This window comes from Rissa tridactyla, chromosome 6 (genome assembly GCF_028500815.1).
Source record: "Rissa tridactyla isolate bRisTri1 chromosome 6, bRisTri1.patW.cur.20221130, whole genome shotgun sequence".
Taxonomy (NCBI): domain Eukaryota; kingdom Metazoa; phylum Chordata; class Aves; order Charadriiformes; family Laridae; genus Rissa; species Rissa tridactyla.
This window is the reverse complement of record NC_071471.1, coordinates 20006734-20031998: the sequence shown is the minus strand read 5'-3', so window position 1 is coordinate 20031998 and position 25265 is coordinate 20006734. Positions and strand designations below refer to the sequence as shown.

Genomic DNA, 25265 nt, shown 5'->3' with positions numbered 1-25265 from the left:
TCTTTTGTTTCCTCCCAATTGAGCACTGACTAAGTGTGTGAAAATATTGAGTTTTACTCTATCAATTCAATTCTTGCATTTGTTTGCTGTAGCTCAGCAATAAGCTTGTGGAGTTGCTAGTCTTACTTTTCGTTTGCAAATGCAAACATATAGAAGCCAGTCTGAAAATGCAGAAAATAAAACGTGCTTTTAAAAAGTTGAGAAATTGCAGGGGATAGATAATGACAAGAATTTCATTGTGTGAACTGCATGTGTTATTGTAAAATGCAGCCAAGTATTGATTATTGTCTTAAAAAAAATCCATAGGACTAAGTCAGGGGCAGGATATTAATAGGTATGTTACCGGGTAAATATAACAAGTAATGTTTGGAGAGGGAGGGCACTTCCTGTTAGTTCACAAAATGCCCAATAAGCAATGCATTAGACTCATCTCTTCTGTTCTCTTGGTTTTTGCTTTTGACAAGTGTCTCCCTGGTGCAGCCTTGGAAGACAACCTAAGGCAGAAATAGCTGCAGGGTTTGCATCAAACCCCTTTGTAGCCTTGACACCTTTTTGTGTAAAATTTGTGCTGTAGTATTTGCCAGATATGGAGGTCTGCCTCCAGGTAACATGATAACGTGTGCTCTACTTAAAGGTAAATGTATCTGCTGTCCATGTCAGTTATAACGAGTGAGCATGAGCACCCCAGGTTGTGCTGGTGCAGGCGGCTTCAAATTGTTAATTGCGTGGTTTGCATTGTAAGAAATTGTCCTGTCGGGACCTCCCAGCGAATCCACTCCACTGCAGTTGCTGACATGGAGGAGTGCTTAGCCTGGTTTTCAGCTCTCCCTTGATTATCTTACAGGTAAGATAGTGCAAAGAGATTTAGAGTTATGGACTGTCCATTCTCTGTAGGCACCAACTGGCTTCTGATCACAAAACAGGAACCTCTGCTAAAATTGTTATGGTAACGTAACAAGTTACTGCAGGTACAGATCTTTCCACTGTAGCCTTTTTAACATGTGTATGGGTGTTCAGTCTTGTGAAGGCATACAGTATAGCTTAGTTCTCCTTTGCAAAGATTTGTAAGGAAGCAGTGCTCCTTCAAAAGAGAGCTATGTCAACGGTTTGTTCTCTGGTCTCTTAATTAGTCCTTTCTTCAGGCAGCCTTGCTTTCTGGGAGGCATTTGCTTGTGCCAAGCAGAGGTTTTTACGGAAGATCTGATACATCTTGATGTGCTGAAGCACAATCACTTAAAATTGAAAGATAACGCGCTTGAGGTTTTAGTTAACTGAATGCAATTTGAAGCATAATCCAAAACTGACATGAGCCAAGTTTAGGATGGTGGCACAGACTAAAATATCAAGGTCAAGAGCAGAGTGGGTCCATTAAGGGGCTGTGAAAACTTGCATATGGCTTTTTCCCTGCTGATAACACAGATGGTGCTACTTCAAACTATTCTGTTGGCAATACCGCAGTGGATTGTGATGAAAGAGGATTATGTTAAAACTAAGGGCGTATGTTATCTAATTAACATAATAGATATATATTTTTGTTCTCTGTATTTCCAGTGATTGAGAGGTTTGGCACCATTTTCAGGTTCATTTTATGTTAAATTAACTGTAGCTATTTTACTTTTTAGAATTATCCACATTGATTTTCACTTACAAAGCTTGTGCATTGTCTTAGCCAAGAAAAATACATTTGTACAGATTGAAAACTCCTTCTGAACTGAATGGGAATTATATCTTTGGAATGACAGTGCATCACACAGAGAGCATTTTTGCAGGGAAGATGTCAGAATGTTTCATTTCTGTGTGCATTCTTTCATGAAAATGTATCCTTGATAATGTCTTTGTTTAGATTTAAAGCTGGAGTTTAGAATAGACTTTCAGAAAAGGACTGAAAATCTGCAGCCTGTGTTGCATTCTCTGTGTCTCAGACTTCTAACTTGTCTGTACCAGCATGCACCCATGACTGACTTACACTTAAATTTACCTCTGGTATTAGCTGACTTCTTATTGTTTTGTTGCAGTTTCACGGCATAGAGATACGCAGCACAGGAGTCTGGGTGGATTGTGTGCAGAGTTCTGTGCTAGGATGAGTACATGATGTCGTGATAGGTCCTACCTTAGGTTTAGGTCTGGAGTTCGGTCAGTGCTGTTTTTTCTTCTCCAAAAGCATTTTTAAGAATTTCAGTTTTACTGGATTATAATCTTCCATAAATTTAGGGGATGGTGCCAGTTTACATTGAATTTCAGGGAGATATTGGTTGTCTGCGTAGTTGCTAGGGCTACTGTAAGGGTTAGGATTTAGGATTAAAAGGGTAGAACCTCCTAGGTTGCAGATGAATCTTTAGTGTAGAATAAGCCATGGTATTAAGCCTGTGCTTTACGTCATAGTTTCACTGTAGGTATTGGTCACCTGGGAATGTGGATGGGTAGGGTTTGGCTTTTAAAAATGAATGAACAATTAGCCCAGTCTCAGATGGGCTTGAAGACGCAGGATGAGGGCTGATGTCAGCACCATTCGTCTTTGATGAAAGAAGTGGCTACGTGCTTTTATTTCCAAATAAGGTTGATTGAAAGTTAGTTTCAGAAAAGGACTGAAAGCTTTTGCTACTTTTTTTGCTCAATTCTATTTGGCTCAGAGATTAAGAGCAACATCTGGAGTCAGCAGGGTCCCTGTTTTCCCTCAGTACCGGTGACATGGCTTTATCAGTGGCTAGCGTTAGGTTTGACTAAGGGCTAGGAATTTAAGGCAGAAATGTCTGTAAGGATTAAGGTTTTGCTTTATTTCATATGATCTTTGCAGCCTAGGATGAGACCTCTTGTCTCCATCGGTTGATGACTAGCATTGAGTTTAAGCATTAAACTGCCTATTAAAGAACTCTGAAAACTGGCCACTTGGTTACCAGGCCCAGCCTACCAGGTAAGTGGGGAGTGATATGGCAATACTTCTCTGTAGCGCGTGAACTATGTGCTCCCTCCATAGGATGTTTTTACTTCTCCTTTTTTTTCATTGCAGCTGACAAACAGCAAGTGCACTGTGACCTCAGAAAGAAGAAGAATCGTCAAACCCTTGAACGGTTTAATTTTCTTGCCTTCAAAACTTGCCAGCTGATATGTTAGATAACCAGAGACATCCCTCCTGGGACACTCTTGTTCCAGGTGCCCCTCTCCAAGTCTTCCTCATTCACTGGTAGAGAGGGAAGTGTCTGTGCAACCAAAGCATCAGGCTCACTTAAGCAGCTAGATTTAAAAAAAGAGCATTTATCTTCAAGCGGTATTTTTAGATGTATGTACATACAGAGGCACTGGTTTCAGCAACACAAATAGTAAACCGCATAAATGTGCATTTCATGGGCCTGAATAACAGTTACGTCAGGGAAGCAATAACAAAGCCACCAATATTCTTGTCTAAACAGAGGCAGGCAATCTTTTAATCTGCTAAATAATTGGAAAAGAATGTGTGTTAATAGTAATTAACACTGCCAGTGGTATCTTGGAAAGCATGAGACTTTGTTGTGTAGAGCCACTGACTAATGTCTGGATGTTGGTCCTCATTTTGTTGTAGAACTAACTGACGCAGTCAAGCTGACAGTATTTGGCTGAGAGCAAATCAAGTGAAAATGAAATAGTGCACGTTGGATATTGTTGTCCGTGATGCTAGAGAAATTGTCCTGCTTTCTGCTGCTTTTAGCCTGGCTTCTGAAGGAAAAGAGTAATTAATTCCCATTATCCTTGACAGTGTCTATCCTCTGTGCCTCAAATGACCTCTACCAATCTCTTTCTCTCCCTGTTGGCTAATTTCAGTCAAATTTGTCTGAGGCAACAGTGAGAATTATGGTCAAACAAGTTCCTTCAAAATAGATGGTGTTTGGGCAAAGAATCTCAATGAAGTGCCCTTAGAGAGGGGAACACTACAGCTTGAGTTTGCACATTACTAGGCATCAGAGAAGCCACCAGGGAGTGAGATCTCAGCCACTGCTTCCGTTAAAGCTCCGATCAGTCATGGGAGATAAATGTTTAGGAAAGCAAACTTCATTAGCTCTGCGACTCACCAGGAAAACTGGCATCACTGTGAGTTACGACTGGGTAACACTGGATATTCAGATGTCTCCATAGGTGACTTAGGGCTGTCATACTTACTACTCCAGTAGCTATCCTATGGAGCTGAATGTTACGGTATTAAATGCACCAGTAAGATGGTGCTGTTGGCATGATAATAACAAATGTCTTTCAGCAGAAGAAACTTTTGTTTTCCAGGCTTTTAGTTTACTGGCTTTAATAGTAACGATTCCTTAAATGCTTTTTCAGCACTTAGTCAGAAAAGCAGTGTCTTCAGACTATCAAGGAGTTGCTGCTTTTTTTTTTTTTGTCTAATCCCCTGAATTTCTGCCCATCTTCGTTGCATTAGACTAGGGGAAACTTCCCTAAATGTTCATCTGGTTTAACAATGATTAATCTTGAGTAACAGCTGAAATAATGCAGAAAGCACTTGTTACGCAAAAAAATCTGCGAACAAATGACAAGTACAGCTCTTTGCTTCGGTTCCCACAGTTGAAAATGAAAAAGCTTTTGCAAAGTCATGGAAACAAAATAGCTGTGCTAATCTGAAAACAGCAGCCCTGCATATGGTTTCACGGAGAAAAGAGGAGAAAAGAAGAAACATGATGCCTGTGAATGGCTGAGTCTGTCACGTATCAGCCTTGGACTGGAAATTTGGCGCTTTTGCACCTCTTTCCCAAAGACTCACAGATGAGCTCATGTTCCATCAAAAATAGTCTGCCTTACTTTCTGAAAGGCAGCTATGCTGTCATTTGAGAGGAGGAGTTCAAACACATTTGTTTGCATGTTTTTATGCATTTGAAGAATATTCCAGAATCAGGTTTGCTATTGAGAAAATCAGACTGTATAGAAACAGTACCACAGCAGTCCTTCTTACAGAAATACATACTTGTAGTTCTTTTGCGTCCAGTTTACTAGTTTAACAACTAGTTTATCTCCAAGAATCCTCCTCTCAGTTGCATGAGAGAGAAACAAATTTGCCCTCTGATTTCCTCAGTGATAGCACATTATTGATGGCTTAATAGCTATCAAGGTTTCCAGATGGATTCATCAAAGCATTAAGCAAACTTTCAATATATATCTCTTACTCCTTTCTCGCCACAGAAAGGTACATATGAATAGAGATCAGTAGCACACAACGAACATGCAAATAGTGTTGTAAGAACAAGGTCACCATGGCTATTGTCATAAGAGGCATCTTGATTTCTCTTTTCTGGCTCCCCATGCAACTGGTGTGGAAGTGCTCATAACCTCACTGGATTTATGCTAAAATGAAGGTAAGAATGTATTCCATCCATCTACAAATCATGGTCAGTAAGTTTATATATACCGGTCATACTAGACGTGGGCTCAGCTCTCTACTTTTATATAGAGATAATAGGGGAAAAAAGTAAACATTAAAACTTCCCTGGTGAAAGAGGTATCTCTAGCAATATATAGTAAGATAGGACTCAAACCAGGGAATAAGTACTGTTTTACCTTTCTGCAATTGGTATTGTAATTTGTACTGTGGCAATGATTGATGTCACATTTAGTTGGCCACTAAAGGAACAAACAGAAAGCCTGTATCCTGAAGAGCTCAGTTCTGGGATTTTTTGTAACTGTCTCCCCACTTTTTCCTTAAATGGTTTTTAAAATTTGTCAAATGATAATGAGAGAATTTGTCTCGCAAATGAAACATGTTTTTAATGGGGGAAATATTAATACTGACTAACATTAATCCTTTTTTGTGATATAAAGGGAAATTTTAAATGGTGTAAAGTGTAATATTTTTCAACTCTAAAACATCTTTATACCTTTACAGCGCTGTAAAATATCTCTATTGCATGGGAGAATCCTAAGAAAAGAAAAACTGAAAGTGTACAACAAGAGAAGTGCTTGCTTCTTTGAAAGATAGTGTCAGTGATGGATTAAATTAGGAAATGAAATCAGGGCACTATTTGCAGGTATCTGAGAGAGATGCTTTGTCACCCAGTGTAACATCCATAGACTGACTAGTCTGACGCACCTCAGGATTTCTGCATTTCATTTTCTGTAATTCTGCTTTGCTCAAATGCTGTCAGACAACTCGTGCTGTCAGATGACACTCTAGAAAAGCAGGAAAAACAGAAAATAATGTTGTTAGATAATGTCCCTGTTGTTTTTTCCCATGTCTTAGAAAGTGACTTTGCCTGTGAATCAAACCGAAGTGTTTGCATCTCCTATTCCCCTTTAAGAAATAAATAGGTCAGTTGCCTGCAAGAGGCTGGAAAGAGCCATCTATGTTCATGGTACTGCCACCGGCATGTGATTATGTAGAAAATGTGGTCATTTACCAGGTAATTGTGTGTTTCTACCATAATTTTCCTGTGGTGGTCTTGTTCCGTAGGCTGTTGAAAATGTGCCCGGTACAGCAGAAAGAAATGCACTGATAAGGAGGTCCCTGCCTAGCAACGCAGTCCTTTCTGGTTTTCCTTAAGGTCACCTTCAGCTGCCTCCCTGTTCACGCTTCAGTTTCTCCCTGTTCCATTTCAGTGCTCTGTGCAATAACAGGTTGCAGAATTCAGTTTCTTAAATTGGCATCTTTAAAAAGCCCCACTTTGAAAAACTAAACACTTTAATGATCATGTGTATCCACCCTGCAGGCTTTTATATAATAATTTTGGTTTTCTTCTTGTTGACATTCAAGAACTAAAGACATTCAAGAACTCAGAGCACACTGTGCTCTGAGAATCCAAAAAACAGAAGCAGCAAATTCTTCTTGTTCTGAAAGCTGTTCAGCAGCAGCTACTTCACTCTAGGAGCTTTCTTTTATGACACCCTCAGAGCACTGCCCAATTTTTTGAAATGGTACTTAAAACTTGATGATCAAATGCATTTAATGTGTCCCCCATCTTTACAGAAGTGAGATGTATGAATGGAGCCAAACTACACGATATAAGTAGCTGAGTAACCCCTACAAGTTGCCTCAGAGGAAGCGTGCATAAGTCTAGTTGAAGCCAGCTGTTTTCATGGTTATACTTTCTTTTTAAATTATGCTTATTTAGTAAATATATAATCTATAATACTTAATACCTTAATTTCTTTCCTAAATTTTTTTGGGGGTAGATAGTGAGGGAGGAAAGGATTAAGGAGGTAACTGTGTCAAGACTTTGGGTATTCATGAAAACTGCAGGTTTTATGTGGACTCCAATTGGAACAGTTGGGCACTTGCTTGATGCACACAACTGAGCAGCCTTTTGCTTCTAAGCCCAAGAGAGCGTGCCTGTACCCCAACACGCCTCACATCCACATGGGTTAGATACTGATGCATAGGCTTAGGTCTGGCACTTGTGAACTAGGTATTAGAAGCATGTGTTATCCTTTCCACTTATCCCCTGTGTGAGTGGATTGGGTAAATCACAGCTGTGCCTGCCCGTGGAAGTCCATCACATAACTTGCAATGTCTTCTAGTGGCATCACATTGCTGCTGAGGTCTCCCGAGATGGCACTGAGCCTCTCCTGGGACAAGCAATAGGGAGATCGGAACGCTGTAGATAGTGTCTCCCCTCACCCCTTTTTTTTAACAGATGAGAGGGATTTCTCATCTGGCTCAGGTATTGTCTCAGAGTTTGCCAAGCCGTAATGAAGAGAGTTCTGGTTCATCTGGGGCACCCTTTGGACTCGCTCCAAGACTTGATGTTTTCGGGAAACAGAACATCAGGCCGTTTGGAGACCTGGACTATATGGCCCCTCTCAGTTGAAAGCTGGAATTGGCACCATGGATTTGTCCACTTTACACATCTTTTCATTGATTTAACTAGCATTTCTCATCTGGCGTGTATTAACACTTTTTCTGTACCTGATAAAACTGGAAACAGCAGTTTGGAGAACATGCAGCGGATGCTTTAGAGCTTTAATTTCAAGGCATCTTACATTCTTAAAATACTTAAAGGGACCTAAACCCATTTATATAGCTCGTTTAAAGTTAGTTCAGATTTTTCTGTGGTACACTGTTATCTGCATTATAAATTTAACTGAAGTTGTGCACTTCTCTAGGTTTGCCATTCTTCCTGACCTCTAATAATTTGCATTATGATTCCTTGCCCACATAATGCACTAATATATTTTCTCTTTTTCTGTTACGGTTCTGTCCTGTCTGGGCAGACACTGTAGCAAGATGCTGATGGGGTATGAAATGAGAATTGTCCCACCAGGAGCATAGGAAGGACGCTGGGCAGCAGCAGCTGGGCTGCTGACTGCGACCGTCTGCTCAAAGCCTGTAGGATAAGCTCCTGAGTCTCTGACTTCCATGGAAGCAGAAACCTAGCAGAGCTGGACAAACACCTCAGCTGACAGTTACATGTAAGCTGTTCGGTGATTTTCTTCTGCTTCTGCTTTTGTATTTGCCTCTTCCAAAGCTTTCAGACAGAGACTGAACACTACCTGGGTATGCTGTATTTAACATAAATGTGTGTCTAACTACCTCAGTGAACAAGAGTGATGTTACTGACAGAAATAGTTGCAAAATAGTAAATATTAGGAAATACACTGGTAAACTGAGATCTTACTGTATACATGTTTGAATCCTAAAGCTGTTTAGTCATTTACAGCAGAAAGGTGTCCAGAATGAATTGCTCATTAAAGATTTGGAGACATTAAAGCTCCAGACCCTTCTGTTACTGCAAAACCAGAGTGTTTCTCTGACAAAAGGTAGGAACAAGGCAGGTAAAGTGAATAGTACAGAACACTGCATAGTAGTTCTGGAACAGACACAACAGGAGAAATGCCAGAAATATCAAAAAGTAATTTGCCACCAGACAGCTCTTAAAGCAAGTATACGTTGGGGTGAGATGCTGACCTTATTAAAGTTATCTATCTGTTGTGTTTCTGTTGGCATTATTAGCAGAGTTTTGCCTGATAAAATGAGGATGAGTTTGTGGGGGTGGGTTGCATTCAACTGATATTCCCTTTATTTCTCAGGTTACTCTAAGGCCTGGGAGGCCTCATTGTGAGAACCGAGGAAGGAACAGTGGTGAACTTAAAAGCATATGAATGAATTCTTGAAGTGCATCACGCAGCCAAGGTGCTGGAGTTCAGGCTGTTTGTATCACTGCTGTGCAAGTATTTCCTTATATATAGCCATACTTCAGTTTCCCCGTGGGGTTCTGTGGTTCCTGAAGTGCACCAGGGCTTAGGTCAATGAATCTCCAAAGAGGACTGGAAACCTGACTTTACTCAGCTCTCTAAGAGTACTTTGTGACATTAATTCTACAAACTCAATGCAAAGCAAAACACTAAATCTACTTCTTGGAATAATTTTCACATACCTAGAACCAGAGTTTAAATGATTTTTTAGATTATCAACTTAATAGATATTGCTTAATATATTTTATTGTAGTAATAAAAAAAAGTCCTTCAATTACTGATGAGTCCTAAGTAAAAAATGAATTGCTGCCCACAGTCAATAGTTTAATAGTGGAAATGCTATTTAACTTTATTATTCAAATTTATGCTCAGTTTTCTCAATTAGCATATAAATGCTATAAATCACTTAAATGGAAAAAGCCTTATCCTGAAATATTTCTAATGATTATAGATATCTGTGTAAGGCAAAATCTTGTCTAACATATAGCAGTTAACACAAATCAGGCAGAACAGGGTTATTGTACGATGAAAATTGTTTGTTTTTTTCAACTTTGTTTCTGTACAAGAATTTGTGAACCCTTATGTAGGGATCAGAATCTTTCCATCTTTAATATGCACATGTGAATGAGTAACCGTTTTCTTTTATGTATATGTATTTCTTTGGAGTTGGTTTGCCAGCCCGTTCTTTAACAGAAGTCTTTTTTTAAGGATCAGTCCAAGCTCCTCTTTGGCATCTTTGAGAACTGCTGCTGAAAGTATTACTGTAGCCACCTTTTGCACAGCGTATATATAATTTAGTAATTCAGCTGAAGAAAATATGCTAAATTATTCTGCTCTGTCACTAGAGGGCCAGAGTAAGGAAATAGATTCAGCAGCATGAAAGTTTATAAATGAGCGCTGGTTTAGATCAATGGAAGAGGAAGTGACAAAGCTAATAATTGATTAAGAAAAAGCTGTTTTCATCTTCATTTTGTGTGTTTGGACTCAAGTCCCAACATCTTCAGTTGTAACAGTGGAAGTACGTAGCTTTTAGGCCATTTAATGTTTTTAGGTTAATATTAACACCCTAATCTTTTTTTTTCATTCTTAACAGAGTAGACAAAGGAATAGCAATTTAATTTCCTCCCAGAAAAATACTCAACCTAAGAAATAACCTAATGATACCATGTGTAACTTCTGACAAGAAGGTATCGACACCTTCTGTAAAGTACATTGCAGTAATCTAATCTGAAAGCAAATTCAGCCTGGAGTATGTCCAGTGTCTTACTTCAGAGGTGTGAATTTAAGCCTCAGAGTAGACTTGAAAGCCAACACCAAACCCCTGCTGAAAAGAGGCATGTGCCAGAGAAGATGCAAGCCACTTCATTCCTTTGGATATTCTTGCCCCTGCAGGTGAGGGACGTTTTTCCAAGGGCCTGCCCATCTCTGGGCTTGGGTGGACTCTTGCCCTTTGCATCTGCAGGTGACACATGCATGGATGACACTCCACATCCAGAAGGAACCACTGGAACTCATCACTGTTCTGGTTGCATCGGCCGGTGCTCTCCTAACAGATGCTAGGAACCAACCAATCTCCAGGAGGTGCACCAGTCCCACAGGCAAGTCCCCCCAGTAACAAAACACTCTCTACCATATCTTCTGTCTATTTCATCAGCTCTCAGCCTGGCTTCTCTGACTCTCAGGCAATAATGGCGAGAATCCACACCCTTGCTTTCCTCAAACACAGTTAATTGGTTTGTTCCAACACTCTCTTCCACTGTTGGAACTGAGAAAGGGGATATTAGTACTGATTTCATTGGGGTAATATGAAAGTTCACGAGTTTTTTTTTTTCAATTTATATGTACGGCGGTCGCCATTTAAAAAGCTCTGAATTTGACAGTATCTGCTTTGCAACTGCTGTTGTTATGTCCAGTTTTAAAGGAAGAATAAATATTTCATTGACAACTGAGAATTAGATGATGTTCATTCACACACACATTAAAAAATGTACTGGTAACCATCCAGTGCATAGTGTTGCTGGGTCCCTGCCAGGCAATAGTTTGAAGGTGTTTGAATATTTTGAACTGAGGTTTATTCTTCTTCAGATGCATTCTTGATCAGCCAAATGATTCAGAATGTCCACTTTACCTGTTAAACCTACTTAAGCATCAGTCGTTTCATTTTCTTGACTCTCATTATTCAGGGGTTATAATTAGTAACTCTTACATTTCTGCATGAATTTTTAATGTGGGATTGGGCAAGGACAATTACCTAGGCAATCTAGTAGAGCAAATACATCCTTTTAGCCTCTCTTTCTCAAATAAAACCAGAAAGAAACCTTGTGATTCCAATTTTCCAGCCCAGCACAATCATGTTTTGTCCTTGTCTCTCAACTGAATTAACAGCATTATATCCCAGCATCCTGGATACTTTTGACAGGAATTGTAGTTGGACATGCTTTAAGTTGCTTTATTTGGTTTATTGGGAGTTGAAGCAAACACATCACGTAGTCATGTTAATGTAGGAGTTTAACGGGCTTATGTCATTTTCCTGGTTGGTCTATGTCTGGCATGCCCTAGGAAGTTAGCAGGGAGTGTTTGTATTGGGAAAAAAGTAAAACGAATGCTATGTTTGATCTGGCTGCTTGCAGAGTATCATTGGGAATCACTCTGGATGTGTGAAGTGCGTACACGAGCTCAGCTGAGGCCCGACTCTCCGAGGGGTGGAACTTCTGTCGCTCTAAAAGCACCAACTCTGTTCAGCCAAAGTCAGACCAGGGCACATTCAGATTTTCCTCATGCTTTTTAACCAACTGAATTTGGAAGGAGAGCTAATTAAAGATGTACAAAGCTTTGTGCCTATCTTTATTATAAAGGCTGGAACTATGACACAATTTTTCAGGTGAAACCTACAATAGAAGGGAAGGAAACATGCATTTCAAATGAAGTAGGTCTGCACTTTAGACGAAAAGCAAGCGAGATCTTGACTAGACAAATTAACCTACTTCCCCATCTATTGTGTGCTAAGAAATTATTTTTAGCATGTCTGTGACACTTTTGATAATTACTTTTCTATGTAATCAAAGGCTGTATTTAACAAAACAGAGATGAAACGGGGAGTTCGGCATGAAAGGGGAGATGTCTATATAATCATCTTATCTTCCTCATATTAATAACCCGGGAAAGCACTGTTACAGAACTGATAGTTACCTTCTGAAAGCAGAGGATAAATAATTACCTGTATTGAGTGCTTGTTAATAGCATTTTAAAATCACTTGTGAAGAATCTGGCCCCAACAGGTGCTTAGTAGGCTGCAGAATCATAAAAATGGTGTGTAAACGTGGCTACCTGCTTTCACAGGTAGCTTCTCCTTCTCTTCCATACAGACGTTGTCTAATATGAAGATACTGTGGAATTTCATGAGTTGAGTCAGTTGCTTTGTGGCCTGTTCCTGTTGGGTCATTCAGCCTGGATTGCCCCCAGAACCTGAAGGGTAAAATTTGCAAGAGGAGAATTGTTAGAATATCTAGCAATGTGGAAGCCACTTTCTGCATTAAGCTAGTGCTGTGCTGAAAGCTATCAGAGCAACCAAGTGCCACTCCAAGCATCTTCTCGCCTTCGGTTGCTTGCAAAAGAAAATATCGGCTTGGGGGAAAAAAACCAAACAAAACTCAAAATAGGATAAAGCCCAGTAATTCACAGAAAACTATCAAATTAATAGAACCTAATTTAAAAATCAGCATGAATCTTATATTGTTCAGTATGCCTTGTCCATTTGTCCATTTAACTTTTTCTTTTCTTTTTTTTTTTTTAATTAACAGCTTTCAAATAAAGTACTGAAAAATACTTTATGACTGGAGGGTTTTGGAATGAAATGACAAATTTAACTTGCAGTTTGTCAGCAACTAGGAACAGAATTTCTCCAGCCCCATTTTGCTGAGGGCATTTTCTCCATTGTTGGTCTCTTTCTGATCATCTGTACTGCCTGGGAAAGGAAAAAATCTCTATTTTATTAGCTTCGCTGAAGAAATTGAATGGGGGAGGGGGGTTCCGTGACTGGCTGTTGAGTAAAAAAAGAAGTTATGGCAAGATTATGATTATTTTCTCCTGCTGTGATGAGATTAGAAAAAGTTAAAGTCAGCACCTGGTTGTGGATAACCATCAGTAAAGATGATATATACAGTAAAAATGAAATCTAGTATTTCTTTCACAATTCAAGCAGCAACTCAGTTTCTGAGCTCACTTCCTCATTAAGGAACTTCTCTTCAAAGAACCATCATTAAATTATGTTTCTCTGCTTCTCAGGATGATGTGTACTTCCTAACTTAGCACTTACACAGTACGAAAGAAATCATTAATTTTGAGCTTTTCAGTCCTCTCCATTGATTTGCAAGAGGAAAAAAAATAATGGAACGATTCCTTTCAGGTCTGAAAAGAAGGTGAGATGTATACTTATTCATCAATATACTTTGACTGCCTGTCCCTCCACCATGAACATCTACTGTGCTTTTTAAAGTTTGTCAAAAACTGGAAAAGTTATAAGTTTAGTTAAGAGTTAAAATATTCCTCACATCATCTTTTCTGTGGACTTAGCTGGCTATATTGGGAATGATGCAGGAGTGGACTTCACTTGAAAAGTAAACTTAGATATTTAAAATTTATTTTGAAATATCTGAAAAGTTTTGAAAGGCCTTGGAGTCCAGTAAATTCCCTCCACTGTGTTTAAAATTCAGCACTCTTCACAGGAGGTGTTTTTTTAGAACTATGTTACAAGGCTTTACAAGTCAAGCTTCAGATGAAATCTTATAATTGGAATCTAATTTTCTAAAAATAAGCATAATTTGAGCGTGATACCTGACTCTGAAGCACTGAACACGGATGGCCTCTGTTGCACATAGCTACCTCTATTGGTCTGAGCTGTTGAAACCATATGGCTGAAACATTGTAGGATGGTAAAGAATAGTTAAACATTCTATTTTTAGTGTTAAATATTGAGTCATTCACAAGCTATTCATAATAAGTACTCTTATCTTACTTATTTTGTCTTTATTTTGAGTTAATGTTTATTATCTGAATGATTCTACCTACCAGAGGAAAATGGAAGTTAGCTGATCCTGTAACTCTGTGAAGAATCTACTGGGAAGATTTCACTAAGAGGCATCAGGTATTTCATTAACTATGCATTTGAGCAAATTAATTTTCTTAATCTCATTTCTTGAGAGTAGGCAATTGTGCTGCAGAGATCCTGTTGGTGTTACTGCACCATAATCCAAACGTTTCTCTGGTGTGTGCTTCCCAGCCTACAGATTTGTCAGCAGACTATTCTGTTCTGCTCCACTGTTTTTTCTAATTATACTATATATTCCTCTTCCTATAACTTCTATCCCATACAAACAATATATTTTAATCAGTTGAAAGAACATTATTTCAATAGCTTATTTGTAAATTCTGATTGCCAGTATTATTTCACGACACAAAGTTGATTCAAAGTTATATGTTTCAACTTTGATTAGTACTTCTGCTTTTCTTAGTTGTACAAAAGACAGCTAATATATTTCAGCTGGGCTTCCTTTTGCTTCAAAAGCTGGGCTTATGACCATGGTATATGGAAATCGAGAGTATAACAAATACTGATTTATCTTATCTGCTAAATATCTGCTTATTACATTAATACTGGGATGTTGTGTTGGAGTTTGGTTCCTGTTTATTCATGGCAATAATCCATCTTTTCCTCAGCAGCTGAAGCATATCTAATGCCAATTACAGCTATTACCCTGATTCCGACTGTTTGAAAATTCATGTTGTCATATTTACTCTTGACTATTTATATGGCAAGCACGGGGGTATGGAAAAAAAAAGTATAGGTCAAAAAAAGGACAGAAAGAAAAAAATACACCTGTTGAATTAGAGGGCTCAGTTTTTTCTTACGTGAATTGAAAAATTGCAAAGTGTTACATAGCCACCTAATTGCTATCCATCAATATCAATGTCCAGTTTACTCCAACTAGGCATGAACCACCTTGTGGGAAAAGCAATTAACAAGTGAAATCATATACCTCAAATTCTCAGGGTTTAGGCCATTTTATTATAATCCAGTGATGGTTACCACACAGACTTTACTTCCATTCAGATAATCTAGTTTACAAGCTGTTTGGAAACTCATCTTCAGTTTATACCTGATTGTTCTGTATTTGAACAATATTATTTTGCTATTTTCAGATTTGGCTTCACTTATGATTGTGTTACATAATGACACCATGATAATTAAATCACTCTCCATGACGGGATCGGTTTCAAATTTCCTAGTGAAACATCTCAAAATGAGCCCTCTGCCTGTTTTGTTACTCCATGCAGGCGGAGTCTAGCTCTGCCTTCAGTGTTTCCTCAACGAAAAAAAAAAAGGCCATTTTGGCTGAATAAAGACCATGTAATATCAGAAGGAGCAAATTTACATATCTTGCATTCTCTTAATTTCTCAGAGGGTTGGTGTGCATGAACTCGTTGGTACTGCCTCCATCAACAGCCCCAAAGTCGCCTCGGGTCTCAGACAGATAAATGGAAAATCAATACAGCAAAAAAGCCAATGAAGGGTTTAATTAAATTAACCAACGGCTGCTCAGGCTTCAGTGTACTGGCATCTGTAGAAGGCATTCGTGGGTGTGCATAGGTTTGCAGTTGGTGCTAGACTAGTGTGATTAAATCCAGCATGGGTTTACTGGCAGCCGCTGTTAGGTTCCCCTTATCAGTGGTGTGGTTGAAAGAGATTCAGACTGTCCTCAGGAACCTCTTCTGGTACAAAGGCAGCCAAGCCCAAAATTGTCCTACAGGATCAGTGTATGGTAAGCCTTTGTCGAGCCCTCATCCTCCCCAGTCCCTAGCCTACATGTCTTCAGCTTCACTCCTGGGACATCTCTGAGCCTGCAAAATGTTCTCGGTGGAAGAACACAAGAGGAGCTGGACCATTCTCCATACATAGTTGAGTCATAGACGTTGTCTTATGGATAAAGGAACAGATTTGGCTGCAGGTAAGGTGCCCTGGGCATTATTATGTCCTATAATGAGGTAGTGAACAGAACATTCTCATTTCCTGTTCTTTCCTTTCTAAGTGAATTTACAGGTGGCTGACTCCTGCTTCTATTTTCAGTAATTTATTCTTTTACTTAAACCAGCAAATGAAAATATGAGTTATCTTCCTGGCTGACATTTGCATATTCATTAAACATTTCATTAAATTATTTCACAGCGTTTTTAATGATTGCTCACTGACAGCTCAGGATGTGCCTATCTCCTGGCAATCTAAATTGGCAGAGCTGTACCGTGGCTGACTTGAAAGGGCATGATAGTTCTTACCCATTGGTAAAATGCAGCAGTGGCAGAGAAAGGCTGAACTTTTAATAGGCAATTTACCGTTGCAAGCTCTCTCCCCTTCATTTCCAAATTCCTTTAAAATATTTGCATGTTCAGCAGCACCAAAATTATCTCCACTAGCATACAGGCGTAATGGGAACACTTATAGGTCCTGACATTTCTTATTCTGATTTGTATTCATGGTTTTGACATTAGGGTTTATTTTGTATTTGTATTCAAAGACAGCATGAATGGGAAATTAGCACAACATAGTCAAATAATAGGAAGAATATAAACTGGTGGATTAACTGTCTTTTTAAAATCTGACTTGAACCCCTCTGCTGAAGTCAACGTTTTTTAGAAAATATCCCTATTGAATACACTGGATTATATTATACAATCCTGGATTTTTAAGGACATCTGTGATAGCTGGAAGACTAATCCATTCAAAGGACAAAGCATGAATTCTCCCCACTATGGAACTAACACTAGTAATTTATTGTGTTTGGCAAACTATGTGAAGGACTGCCATTTCTTGGCTGTTATGTAGAAATACGCATTGACGGTGTGCAAGTCAAGAACTGCAAGGTGAGATTTGTGTAATCACAAGGTAGTTGTGAAATCAAAAAAAGATAGCATAGTGATAAGACTTAATTCTTCACTCAAGTGCTCATTGACTTATGTTTATTTTCTCATTTCAGCTCGATATGCATTTTATGAAAAAGCTAACTGCTCGTGACAAGATAGTGTATAGGATTTGACAGTAAATTAAAACTTGTTTGGCACAGGAAACCTGGCACCGAACAGAATTTACTGCTTCAAGTTTAGATGTGACATAGAGAATGAGGTTGGAGCTATGCAGTTGAAAATTAAAAAGCTATTCCTTTAAATTCACTGGGGGTTCAATTTTTATCTAGGTTCCCGAGTCCCCTAAGGATTTACAACTCTGGCCCCAGCTCTTGGAAATTTAGTAAGTTATACTCAAGTGAAAAAATAGTACGTTATAATAGAAGTATTTGAAAACCTTAATAAAAGGCAGCTCTATCTGCTCTGCTCTTAATAGGAGTAATAAAATAGATGGCAGTAGAAGAAATGTGCTAATGTATGTTTATAAGTCATATGCATAAGACAAGGGTAGTGTGATAAGTTGCACATAGCTTTTTTTCCAGTGGGATTTACTGACTGTGAATATATGGCCATGCTGGAAAGCACAGATGAAAACTGTAGGAATGTGAATCATTTCCTTCCTCAGTTACAATGTGCAAAAACTTTAGCTGCCAGAGATTTGTAAAACACCAATACTTTATAGGAGGCTTTTTTCCTACTTTTTTTGCCGCATCTCTAATTTTGTTAGAACACTTTACAGAAACATTGCAGGAAGCAGTTTCTGGTGTTGGAAAACAAATATTTCACTTTTCTAAGAATCATACATTAAAATATTGCAAAGTCATCCACAATAATGTTACTTTAATTGGAAACAGGTTTTGGGTTTTTATCTCTTACAGTAGTCATATGCATAAACTTGACTTTTAGTGATGATCATATAAATATAAATCAAGACAAATGGATCAGTAACACCAATAAAGTTGACTTCAGAAGGCTCTCTACAGCTTTTAATAACTTGGGCAAAAAGCATGTGCTACTGGGGATGACCTGGTCTCCTAATACCGCTTCTATTTACTGAGTAATAGAGAAGTTGTAATAGATTTATTATGCAAAATCAGTAACAAACAGTTACCGATGGTATGATTTGCAAGAATGCTTATCAGTACTTTAAAGATTAGATTTTGTTCCTAGCAAAACTTTGCGTAGGTTCAAGAAAAAGGCTATATTTTATCTTTAATGTGGCAATGGAATTTTGTGCTAAACTTACAATTTTTTTTAATTATGTGCAGAAACTACAGTGACATGAGCGTTTTCTAGAATTGGGAAATTAAACAGGTTATTACTCTCTTTTTGAAGAAATTTATTGTGATTGCAAGACTGCTATTTCTATTCATTTTCAGTGCAATAAATTGGTTTTGCAAGATTTTGTTATTCTTCCTCCCCACAACGAAATCTGTCTTGTCTCCTGCTAAACTTAGCTTAAGGAAGGGCCAAATGCGTTTTGCCTATGTAGAAAATATACAGATCTCTTTTTATTCTCAGAAATAAATTTTCTTACAAAGCATATCAATTATGCTGTTAATCACACAGAACCTTTATAACTTTTTTCACATGCTGACTGTATTATTTTTGGTTATTATTCTTATGATAGTATGCCTAATTATTCTTTGAATAACAGACAAAATTACGCATACATTTATTCATTCATGATATTTGAAGGCTTCTGTTTCCTAATGCAGGTATACATGGTTGCTTTTTATAACCTTTTATTTGATTTTTGTCAATGAAAGGTGTCATTGTTATTAAGTAACAGACAAAAAGCCCCATCAGTAAGAAGACTTTCCTGCAGATGAGCCTCCTTTGTGTATCGCTAATCTGCATATCTGTGTTGAAGAACAAAGAATGTTAACTTGCTCTGATAAATGCACTGAGTAACTGTAAAAGTTAGAGCAAATATAAAAATGAACTGGCATGCATCCTTGGTAACAATGGAAGGGTTTGTTATTACTGGTTTCATCTCTGTTCTCTGTTGTCCTTTCCAAGATCGCCTGGGTATTTTCCTGTAACCACTGAGATGCTCTTGATTCTTCTTAATCTCTGTTGTGGCATATGGAGGCTTTTCATCTTGGACAGCCTTTTAAATAGCATTTCTTCTGAAGCGTTCAGCTAGTTTTTGGTGTGCGGCCTGTTAGGGTGCATAGTGCGCACCCTTGAAAACAGTTTTGAAATTCCCTCTGACTCAGCCTCTACTCGGTGGCAGCTAGGGAATGGAGAGGTTGGAACTGGCTGAGCCAGGGAGACTCTTCCCGTTATTTTCCTCAGTTATTTTCTGAAGGCAGCCAGTAAATGCAGCACTGCCTGCAGGTGCTTTGTGTGGCTCTGTGCTCCTGCATTGTGTCTCTCTGTCCCTTCTGGTCACACAAGCCACATACAGCCATCTGCAACTGGCTTCTCAATGGTTTTACAGACCTTGCTGTACATGCACATAATATGCACGTACGCACACATACACACCCACGTATATGTAGCGCTTTCAGATTTGTTCTCTGCATGTAACTGATCCACTGGTACCTTTATACGTGCCACAGGGTGATATTCCCCAGTGCCAGATTTTGGATCAAGGTGTCACAGGAGTTCTGCTGGTTTCTGTCACTATGAACCATGTAATAAAGCAACTTGGAAGACTGGTTATTTGGAGTGGGTTTCATAACATCATGATACTGTAATTTTTGAGAGGATACTTCTACACGGCTGCTAGTGAAAGGGAACTATAATAGCTGTTAGCTCTTTAAATTAATCTCTAGGCTAGACAAGGCTCCACTAACAAAGTTGAGTTCTCTTTAAAATACATTATCACGTTGTGAGTGGCAACTAAAATACATCTTAAAGTTAATTGACTTTAATACAGAACTGTAAACTTTTAAATTCTGTAATCGTACATGTATTGTGTACTAATTTAAATTGGGTATGCAGTACTTGGGTTTAAAATTTATGGCATCCCCATGTTGTTTCTTAACATGAAATTGTGAGCAAATTTTCTCAGTCTTAACTGCCGTGTAAAGTGACTTGTTAAGAAACATATCCTGCTTCCTAACTTGGACTATGCAAAATTCATCAGGAATCAGAATATTTGATTCTTTTAAATACTTAGAAGATATATAAAAAACAAACAAACAAACAAAAAAACAGGCAAAAGATCAGTATTATTTCCCTTTTTTTGTGAATACTTTGCCACTTAAACTACTTGCTGCCCTCTGGACCATTTCTAGTACATTAGCATTCCAAACTAGTGAAACTTTCAAGCCTTCATTATGTGTTAATAAAAATAAATGAGATTTGGTTTTTATTTATTTCTTTTACTCTAAACACAGAGTTTCCCCTTGGGAATGGGGGAGGTTCAGGACAGGAATATTCAGCCTTTGATCAGTGAAATTCTTAGGTTCTGGTACGTCATGATTCATCAGAATTAAAATCATTTATTACCATTTGAAAAAAACAGATATACTCACACTTTCCAAACATCAAATGCCCCTTTCCCCAGCTGCAGTCCTGGTATGAAGCATCACAGCATTTTCAAGGTTAAAAGCACAGCATTATTTATATCTATAAAAGCTATTTTGGGTGATTTTTTTATAATGTTCTAATACAACTGATTGGATGTAACTCATTCCTACTTTCCAGGACACTATTATTGGATTTGTAATACCAAATTGGCCAGGATTTATTGCGGTAGGATACACAAATGCTAAAAATCTCAAAAAATTGTAAATCAACAATGTAGTGTATGTGTAAAATATATAACTTCTATGGTAATATACAGTAGTTTCGTTGTGCCTAATTTGGAATGCACAAAACCCCCCTCTGTCCTTACACAATTATCCAGGAGGACTGAAATCAAACCCCAAGCTTCAAGCATCAAATGCCACTATGGAGCTGGGGTGAAGTGGTTTTGATATTTTAACTGTGCTTCAGCATGTGAACAATGGATGCGTTTTGCCAAGCGTTAACTATCAAAAAGATACCCACCTAGCGTAGGACAGTTGTCCAGCTTTCTCATGCAGGTAAAGCAGAGGCCCACAGTGTCTGCACAAGGTGGGATGAATCACCTTCTGAAGGTCCTTCTTCCTCTTGGTCGGCAGCAGGAGGGATGGATGATGGGCAGAGACCCTCGCCTCCTATTTATACCGCTTGAATCGCAGGTGGCTCTCACTAGGTGTCTGTGGGTGCACTCGCGTGGATGCTGATGCCTGTGCATGGACTCCTTTCACTTTCGAAAATGGAACATTTTTATTTTTTTAGAATGCAAGCTCTGAGCATTTGTTCAAAAATCAGGGAAAACTTAGGCAGGTTTATAATAGGAGTATATGAAAAGTATGTAACCTGCATTTACTTCCCTTCAGTGTATGTTGAATTTCCCTAGTGATCTCTGGGTAACTTCTTTCATTTGTATATTACTTGATTTTTTTTTCTTACACCTAGGAGGATAAGTTACGATGGGGACGGATGTTCTTCACTGAGATTTACAAGCTTAAAATCTTCCTGGAAAATGCCAAGCCATTCCATATTCCTCAGTATCTATTTCCAGTACCTGTGCCCCTTCTGCTTCCGTGGACAAGAAGAATGCTGTTTCACGTTGATCTACAGGTAATTCAGTAAAACTCTTTTTAGTCCATAATTAAAAGCTTTACAAGTTTTTTAAAAAGTTTGTAAAAATGTTAAGTGCCATTTTATGCTATTCGCTGGGGAAAGACAGAGAAGCAGAAAAAATTGTGCCCGATCCAAGAGGAAAATGCTCATTTGGGATTAAGTGGTGCCTGTCTCGACGTGTTCATCCGTGACAGCTCTGAAGGGAGAGACAGGGAGCGGTGGCCGTTAGCCCTGCTTCACCCTTGGGCTGTCACCTCCGCTGCCCGGCCTCATCACCCGGGGGAGCTGAACGAACCCGCCATCGCCTGTTTCTGAGGGGTCGCCTCCCCTCACGGCCCGGACCGGCGCTGGCCGCCCACGCGGGCCGGCTGAGGCCGAGCACCCGCGGCCGGCCGGGGGTAGCTGCCGGCTCCAGAAGGCGCCTCTTCTCCTCGTGAGCCCGCCCAGGTGAGGGGAGCCCGCCCGGCGGGCGAACATTCCTCCCTGACGGGAAGGAAGGAGGCCCCGCCGCCCCCTCAGGGCGTTTCCCGCCGCCCCCTCAGACCGGCTCCCCTGGCCATTTGCCGCTTCCTCCGCAGCGCCCCCTCACAGCGCCCGGCGGGAAGGGGCGGCGGGGGCGGTGCCCCCAACACCCGGAGCGTCCCCGGCGGCAGGGAGGGAGGTGCCGGCCGGCTTTGCTGTGCCCGGCCGGGCGCTGGCCACGGCCGGTCGTGTCGGGCAGGCCCGGAGCGTGGCCGGCTGCGCTGCTGCCGCCGCTGCCACAGATAATGCCCCGGTGTTAGTCATTCCTCCGGCTGGGGTTGTGTTTTTTCCCTTTCTGTCACTAGGGGAAAGAAAAAAATAAATTTCTCTGTTCCGAAGTCTTGACAGTTACGTGCTAAATCCCTTCGGTATCAGGGATGAAGGTATTTGATACTGCCTACTTAATTACCTTTTTTTTTTTTTTAACACTGCACTTCATTAACATTATCTGATTTATTCTGCTCCTGTTTTGCTTTTATTGCTGACACTTGTTACCTTTCACATGCTAAGTAACAATGTCTACGACATCTGAGGAGGGTCCTCTGGTTTTATGTCCTGGTGACAACCCAGTGTGGAAGGGTAAGGCCCAAGCCGCGGCGAGGCGGCAGCATCCTTCAGACAGTAACGAGTTCTGCAGTGAATTATTTAAATGCCGCTAACGAGGAGGCTGTGTAGCATTGCCTCGTAGCACCACGGGTGACCTGCTTTTACATGGCCTATAGCGGCTCTCTGGGATGGTGTTTCAACGTTCGCTCACACTCGTGGCAAAATGGTGTTTCAGCTGCCCCATTTCTCACAGCGTGCCACGTACTGCGGCGCAGCTTGGCGCTTCCTGTAGCGCGCTGAAGAGATGTACGGTTCCATTCATCGTTTTCTTCAATCTGTCATCTCCTTAGCTTTTTTGATTGCTGGACAAGGAAGTTAAAGTATCTTAATCTTGTGCTTTTATGTTGCGTTTCAAGACACAGAACATAAAGGGCTTAAAAGAGGATACACAGGATAAAAGCAAACATTTGTTTGCAGTGTGTTGCAGATACATTTTAATGAATAATCCCGGTTTTCATTTTCCTTTTGTCGCAAATACGATAGCTGTGAGATCTCAGAGAATCTGGAAGAAGCAGAGACCTCCACGTGGAGTTGCTTGATCTTGTGTTTACTGCTCTCAGAGCCCACACGACTCTTGAACTGTTGAACCCTCGCTCCTCTCTGGAAAGGGTTTTGTGGCGCAAAGAGTCCTTTGGATTTTTGCCTTTCTGCTTCCCTATGGGTAAGGGCCCATGTGCCCGATTGAATGAATGGTTGATGGCGACACTAGGTGTGTTCTAATATGTATTTTAACATGAGTGTATTAAAACCTACATACGACTTACTATTCTGTGGAAGTAAATGAGAAAATCATGTGTTTCAGTAAGGACATCTTTTAATAAATCAAAATTAGGGTCTTCCTTACATAATGCCTTATAATAGTTTAGATGCCTTTGTACCATTAGGAGAAAGAGGCTGGTGTCACTGAAAACTTATTCAGACTTACGCTTAGATCTGCAGTTGACATTAGCGGCGTTTAATCCTGATTTAATTCTGGAAGGCCTTAGAAGTTGCATGCTGTTGCAGAAGAATTTGTAGAGAAGCTCGATGTTTGGGTTGTGCTTGTGTTTTGATTCTGAGCTTGGCAAATGAAAAGTGAGTTTTGTCAGTCTTTGTGGTGGCAGCAGGATCAAACCTGAAGAGGAAAGAGTGGATCCTTAACAAGGATGTTCTTACTGATTATGCAAAGTAAAAAAAAGCAGTAGAGAAGCAGGCAGAAATTCTGTTGCTGTGCTGTTTATTTTACAGTGAGCAATTTTGTAGTTGTGCGATATTATAAAAAAAACCCTGAACAGTACTGTTTTGCAGTGCTAGTTTCTACCTCTTTTTAGCATGCGAGTCTACCAATTCTACTTTTTTTCTGCCTTAATTTCATAAAGAAAGGTAGTGAATTGCCAAAACCAAGACTAACTTATTTTCTAGGTGCAGGCCTGGAATTGATGCTTTCTACATGTTAACTAATTGTAGAAGAATTAGAATTTACTGATCAAAGGGACAGGTTAGGTGGCATCAGGCCGTAAAACTTTCTTTAGTTTGGTTACTATTTGGCTTTTCCTTGTGCTTGTGTCCTTTGCTTTGGTTTATAAGGTTTGGTTTATTATGTAGGCTTGTTTTATTGTATGAGTTTCTGACTATTGATAAAATAAATTAAACTCACACATTAAACAGTGTAAAGCAAAGTATTTCGGCTATCCATCAGAATTAAGTATTTGACTGTGACTTTAAACATGCACGAGTTATCAACTTTTAAAATACCAGTGCTACATCCATTTATCTTTGGGACTTCTTCAGCGTTAGAGATACATAATCCCTGATTTTGAGACCAACACAATTTCTTAATCTTCACAGATAAACTGCATGCAGTTCTGAGTGCCTGTTCCAGATGCTGAAGTAGGTGAGAGAGGGATCTCTCCCCCAGTTCAGAGCTTGCTTCTGGGAGGGTCAGTTCTGAATGGGATACATCCATCCAGGTGTTTTAGATGATTTAACCACATTGCTTTAAATTTGCTCTTAATTAGTCTAATTTAAAATGCTGTCCCTTTGGTTTGTATTAATTTTAAAAGTGCAAGCTACTTTAATTCTAAATGAGAGCAACCACTCTGGGATTTAATAAGCTCACCGTTGAGTGGTTTTGCCTAATCAAAAATGTTGTAAGTTTGTCAATCTAGACAAATCTGCAGATTCTGATGGTGAAAAGGCTGACCCCTGTTAAAATCGCTGATAAAGCTTCTACCAACTTCTGCAAAGTTTCTGTCTCAAAGCCTGTTTATCGGACATGTGTTAAGCAGCCATAAGACAGAATTACATAGGCAATAGTAAGTGTAAAGGAGAGTTGCTTTTACTGAGCACTGGGGCAATGTAACTCAGCGCTCAGTGCAGGTATTCTAATTATATGTAGTGGTTTTTCTTCCTGAGATAAATGT

General features: G+C 39.5%; 1 long non-coding RNA gene across 1 annotated transcript in view; it reads left to right on the top strand.

Annotated features, from left to right (window-relative positions):
- The first annotated feature begins 515 nt into the window (after positions 1–515).
- The window catches only part of LOC128911690 (uncharacterized), a 61811-nt gene continuing 37061 nt past the window's right edge, over positions 516–25265 (top strand). Inside the window, exons 1-9 of the long non-coding RNA XR_008467137.1 lie at positions 516–844; positions 2795–2911; positions 3008–5327; positions 8176–8373; positions 8992–9094; positions 10250–14299; positions 15963–16160; positions 17400–17452; positions 21568–21732. This is a non-coding gene — a long non-coding RNA (uncharacterized LOC128911690). The remainder of the gene's footprint in view (positions 845–2794; positions 2912–3007; positions 5328–8175; positions 8374–8991; positions 9095–10249; positions 14300–15962; positions 16161–17399; positions 17453–21567; positions 21733–25265) is intronic.